The sequence below is a fragment of the Chiloscyllium plagiosum genome, unplaced genomic scaffold (assembly GCF_037043375.1).
Source record: "Chiloscyllium plagiosum isolate Xiang-an unplaced genomic scaffold, Cpla_swu_hap1 HiC_scaffold_30, whole genome shotgun sequence".
In the NCBI taxonomy this organism is placed as follows: domain Eukaryota; kingdom Metazoa; phylum Chordata; class Chondrichthyes; order Orectolobiformes; family Hemiscylliidae; genus Chiloscyllium; species Chiloscyllium plagiosum.
Genome location: NW_028270168.1, coordinates 60,249,955 through 60,255,954, shown reverse-complemented (window position 1 = coordinate 60,255,954; position 6,000 = coordinate 60,249,955). Strand labels below are relative to the sequence as shown.

The window sequence follows — 6,000 nt, the reverse complement described above, 5'->3', positions numbered from 1 at the left end:
TCTGAAGCGCTGAGGGTCTTGGGAGTCTTAGTTCCAGGTTGTTTCATGATTAACATGCAGGTTCATCCGATGGTTCGGAAGGCAAATGCAGTGTCGGCATTCATTTCAAGCGGGCGAGAAAAAAGGAGCAGAGACGTGCTGCTGAGGCTGCATCAGACTCTGGTCTGACCACAGGTGGAATATCGGGAGCAGTTTTGTGCCCTGTACCAAAGGAAGGGATGCGCTGGTGTTGGAGGGAGTCTAGAGAAGGTTTACAAGCGTGTTCCCCCTGGGGCTGAAGGGTTTGTCACACGAGGTCTCTGGGTCTATACCCGATGGTGTTTCGAAAGGTAAGGCGGGATCTGACTGAACCTTACAGGCTACTGGGAGGCCTGGTCAGAGTGGATGTGAAGAAGATTAGATTAGATTACATTACATTACAGTGTGGAAACAGGCCCTTCGACCCAACAAGTCCACACCGACCCGCCGAAGCGCAACCCACCCATACCCCTACATTTGCCCCTTACCTAACACTACGGGCAATTTAGCATGGCCAATTCACCTGACCTGCACATCTTTGGACTGTGGGAGGAAACCGGAGCACCCGGAGGAAACCCACGCAGGCACGGGGAGAACGTGCAAACTCCACACAGTCAGTCGCCTGAGGCGGGAATTGAACCCGATGATCCCACTAGTAGGCGAGACGAGGACCTGGAAGTACAGCCTCAGGGTGAAGGGTCGTCCCTTCAGGCTGAGATGAGGTTGCATTTAAGACAGAGATAGAGAGGTTCTTGATTATAAGGGGATCAAGGGTTATGGGGAGAGGGCAGGAGAATCGGGGTTGAGAAACCTGTGAGCCACGACCGAATGGCGGAGCGTGGGCCGAATGGCCCGATTCTGCTCCTACGTCTTATGGGCCGTCAGACCTTCCGTGGTCTTGCGGTCATGACAGAAAGCAGTTGTTTCCCAGAGGGTGGCGGCGGTCTGGAATGCACTGCTTGGGAGGGTAGCGAGGCGGGGAACCTCAAAACCTTGAAAAACTACTTGGATGAGCACTGGAAATGTCATAACCTTTCCTGGCTACGGACCAAGTGCTGGAAAGTGGGACTAGAGCAGACTTAGAGTAGCTTTGTCAGTGCGGACTCGGAGGGCCAAAGGGCCTCTTCTGTACTGTGTGACTGTGTGGGGAAGCTTTCTGATTCCCATCTGTTGATTGAGGCCGCCCCATTGATGCTTCCTGATGCGGAGCAGCCGGATGGATCCAAGTGCGCATTGAAGGTGAGAGGGTGGCAGAGAGCTTCGGAGCCTCCGTCCGTTTGGTTCAGGTTTCGTCTCGTCCTGATGCAAGCATCGATGTACGTGCTCAGTGGCTACCAATAGAGTGAAGGTGCAGTTGATCACTGACTCCACGCGTGGTGCTGCAGGTTGTAATGTCTAGACGAAAACAGAACTCGCTGCACCCTTCGGGAGAATGGTCACTGGACTCGAAAAAGCGTTAATTCTGCTTTTTCCCCACAGATGCTGAGGTTTTGCTTACTGGGTGTTTTGCTTTATTTTGCATTTTAGACCTTGCTTTTTGATTGCACAGCCACTATCAAACCATTAGCTTGCTGTTAGCGCTGCAATTAGCACTCTTGAATCTTGATTTGCAATTCTAAGGAAGCAGACCGAATTGGAATGTTTGGAGCCGAACCAATAAAGGCTGATTTGCTGTAAATTGATCTTCACATCCCCGCCCCGTCGTGCTATTCATTTGCACGAGGTGGGTTGGGGGATGGGAGTTCACACTTTCCAAGACAAGATGGATTAGTCTGTAAGAGGTACTGTTCGTAAAGGTGAGCGAGCCGAGATTTCCTGACAGTGAGATTTTTCGGTCAGAATTCGAACCTGCTCCAATCATTTGCCTTGTGGGGAGGCAGGGATTTTTCACATTGGTAACAGCTGAGATTTTTAGAACGTCGAACAGAGCAGCGCAACAACAGGCCCTTCGGCAACTGTGAGAAACAAAACTCACTCACAATTCAGCCTGAGACAAAGCCTTGGAAACAAGAACATTTAATTCTTTACGGCCTTGCAAGAACAGGCGTTTTGCTCAAGCAATCAGGCTAGCAAAAGCGCGCGAAAACAAAACATGTAAGCATTCTTATTCAGTTTGCAAGTTGCGGAATCACGCCTCCCTTTTCCCATCCTATCATAAGCCGATTACCTCACTCGTTTTTCTCTAATTTTCCTTATCTGACTACCCTGCTGTCCTTGTCCTTGTCTGTTACAGCCTGTCTGCTATTTTATCCAGTTCCCCTTCTCATACTATAAGCTTATTGTGAAATGCCCCTACTGCTACTTTTGTGGTCAGCTACAACACTTTAAAGTTATTTCTTAGTTTACAACTATTTCTTAAACAAAAACCTCTATATTCGTTAAAATCTTAGCCTTAGGTATGCTGCAAGAATCCCGCGACCGTTTGTGTAATGTTCCCCTTCCCCTCCCCCCACAACACCCCGTCACCCATCTGCAAAAACAACATCTCTAACTGCATTTCTAATCTCCCACAAACTGTCAGGGACATTTAAGCTACTGCTCGGCGAGCACACGCTGGACGGCAGTAAATTGAGGGGTGTGTAGGTTAGGTTGATCTTAGATTAAGAAAACTGCTCGGCACGACATCGTGGGCCGAAGGGCCTGTACTGTGCAATGTTCTAACTGCAGGCACATCCACACACATCAAAGACATGGAGGGCTCGGCTGAATCTATTGCTTTCTTCTCTACGTGTCACGTTTCATCGAGGTAGCGTCCTAGGCCCAAGCATCTTCAGCGAGTGGTGAGAATATGCAGTGCACTGCCTGAGAGAGAGGGTGCTGGAGGCAGATTCAATGGTGACTTTGGTCGGAGGGTCGGATACTTATCTGAAGAGAGAATATTTGCTGCAGGGCGAGTGGGACTGGGGAAGTTGCTCGTGCAGAGAGCTGATGCAGACATGACAGGCTGAATGTATCATTCAATGCGTGCAGTTCTGCAGTTGGTTACCGCCTCCTCAAAAACGCTGTGCTGGTCACGTGAGAAGTCACGTAAGCTTAGCCCTGACCCACTTGATTGGTGAGATACTGACGATCTCTACATGACCATGAGACAGTGGTTCACTGACAGGGGAAAAAAAGCAACTGCTGTAAACGGACCTGCTGCTCTCGTTAGAAATCCTGGGAGGACTACGGCGACAGGGAAACTGTCAGCAGTGATCTACAAGTCTTTGAACAGAATCAAGCTGATTGAAAACATGGAGGACAAATGGGACTTGAGGCAGTCCGCGGTATTGTAGTTATCGCTTCTCGGCCTTTTGGCTAAGATCAAGTGTCTGTTCTTATCAGGACGGGGGTCGAGTTGCGAGTCATCAGAGCTAGTGGAGATCATCGCTGGATCGTGATTGGACGTTGGAGGATCGTTTGGTTGTGCTGACCTGCTATTGGTGGATCTTCATGCTGGCTTCGGCCTAACGCCAATTCAGGGACCAGCCAACCTCCGAGCTATGGCCTCAACAGCTGCACGCAGCCCTGGCCAGGGGGTTCGAAACACCGTCCGGGTGTCTGTCAAGCAGGTGGAGGGCCGTACACCGGTGGATCGCATCCTGTTTATTAAGAAGGTATTGCTAGGATGCTGTGGGTTCGCTGCAGCAGACGTGTACTGCCTGCAGGATTTCCCTGGGGCAGGCTACTTTGATGTGACCTTCAGGAGTGTGAAGCAGTGCGAACAGCTCCTGAAGGTCTTCAAGGAGAAGGAAGGGGAGCCGCTGTTCTCCATCTTGTCGGCGGTCCCCTTGTGTGTGCTTCCTGCACAGAGGAGTCGGGTTGTTACAATCCATATGTACAACCCCTATGTTCCAGCGGCTGATGTCCTGACCTTCCTGGGAAGGTACGTCCAAGTTGAGGGAGAAGCCACCGACGTGATCGACCCCTTTGGGATCTGGACCAGTAAGCGGCAGGTCAGAGTGACTCTGAGGGTCGATGGCAACGGGAACATTCTTCACCCACCCTCGAGCTTCGCAATTGGAGGGAACAGAGGCTACCTGACATATGCAGGGCAGCCAAAAGTGTGCCGAGCCTGCGGGAAGTCGGGACATGTGCTGGCGGATTGCAAAGTGACCATCTGCAGGAACTGCAAACAGGAGGGTCACCTGACTAAGGACTGTCAGGAAGAAAGGAGCTGCAACCTGTGCGGAGAGGCGGGCCACGTGTACAAGACCTGCCCAAGACGGGGGGGCCCCACTTACGCACAGATGGCTGGAGGTGGCAAGGCGAGCCGTGGACCCCCAAAGACCAGTAACGTCCACCTAGACAGCAGGGAAACAGAGTCTGGTGGCACCCAGAAAGAAGAACAGGCTGGAGTGGAGGAGGGGGCAGCCAGTGGAGAGACACAGCAGCTAATCCTAGCTCTCGCTGGGCAGATGGAAGCAATGGAGGAGGAGGAGGTAATCGAGCAGGCAGAGGAGTGGATACCGGTTATAAACAGGAAGAGAAAGTCCGGCCACGCCCACAAAGCCTCCCAGCAAAGGGGGAAAAGACAGCTGCACGAGGGAGGGACGGCCAGCACTTCGGATGGGGAAGACGGGCACAAAGAACATCATCACCACCAGAAGAAGAGACAGAGCGCCGTAGATAAAGAGGAGGGCATTTCCTCCCAGCCAGGAAACAACGGACCCCCTGAAGTCCACCCTCCACCCAGTGAGAACCAGGGGGTACCCACTGTCCCACAACTACAGGTAACTGAGAGCTGCGATCCTCTGACAGTCCCATTGTCAGACACAGAACTGGACGGTGCGGACCCTTGCCTTGGCTCAATGACACCAGAGCAGGTAAAGGACCCCAGTGAGGGCCTGGATAGCTACCTCAGCCCAGAGAAGGTCCAGCAGTTCGTGCACACCATGGGGATGCAGATAGCTACCCCAGAGACAGGACAGTCAAATGGACAAGGGTAACCCCATAAACTGGGGGTTAAAGAAGTTTTCCTTTGCTCTCATATAACAGGGCACCCACTCAGTAGGTGGGTTCCGCTGAAGCCACAGCTAAATAATAAGAGACTGGATGGTTAATGAAGGGAACTGTATTTAGGATAACTGTAAATTTGAGCAATTCAATCTGTTCTTTACGACATGGAATGTATATATGTATGAACGATATGACAAATTGTACAAGTACCAAAGATTTATTTATATGAATAAAGTATATTTTGAAATTAAAAAAAATCTGTTCTTATCAGTTTAATATCTGATACGTCCCTTATCTGGGGACCATATATTAAATTGATTTTTGGAGCAGGGAGATGGAATAGGGGCTTGCTCCGTCCACTCCACGCATCGACCTGGTATTGCAGTACCTCCGGGAACGGTGCACCCCTCATCTATAAATCTAAAAACAGCTTCATGTTTATAACTCAGGCTTTCGGTGCTTTGTGTCTGCTGGATGGGTTTGAGTACCAAGTGCTTCATTTCTCACACCTCACATCCAACCGGGCGTGAGTCGATTCAAACTCGTCTGTTCTAAGGTGGCTGCTCAGCTCCCGCTCCCTATCCTTCTCTCGCCATCTCTGTCTCTTGCGCACCTTGACACTTGCTCTCAATGTCATCCCCTCGGACCCCTGCTGCGTGCTGCACCTTCCCGCCAACGCCGGGCCCCGATCACACCACATGGTGTCAGAATTTGGGAGTCGCAGCAACCGTAGCTGCCCACCAGCTTTTCATACTCGCGAGCGACATTTCAGAAAAACAAGAGAAGGTCAACTGTGCTACGTTGCTGCATGCTGCTGGGGATGAAGCTATCTCGGGGTTCAGTCGTTTTGATTTTGATGACTTGAAAGAGAGATTTCGAGAACACTGTGAGCTAGGACAAAAATCATCGGGACGTATTTAAGGCACATGCTTTTCATCAGACTGCAAGGGCAGGCGGAATCGATAGGTACGTATGTGACTGACCGGAAAAACGAGGCAAAGGACTGTGAGTTTCAGCCATTTTCCGATTCACGGAGCCGCGACA

The 6,000-nt window shown here is 51.0% G+C and overlaps 1 pseudogene; it reads left to right on the top strand.

Annotated features, from left to right (window-relative positions):
• Positions 1-5,192: 5,192 nt before the first annotated feature.
• Positions 5,193-5,366, top strand: LOC148142221 (U2 spliceosomal RNA; annotated as a pseudogene).
• The last annotated feature ends 634 nt before the right edge of the window (positions 5,367-6,000 follow it).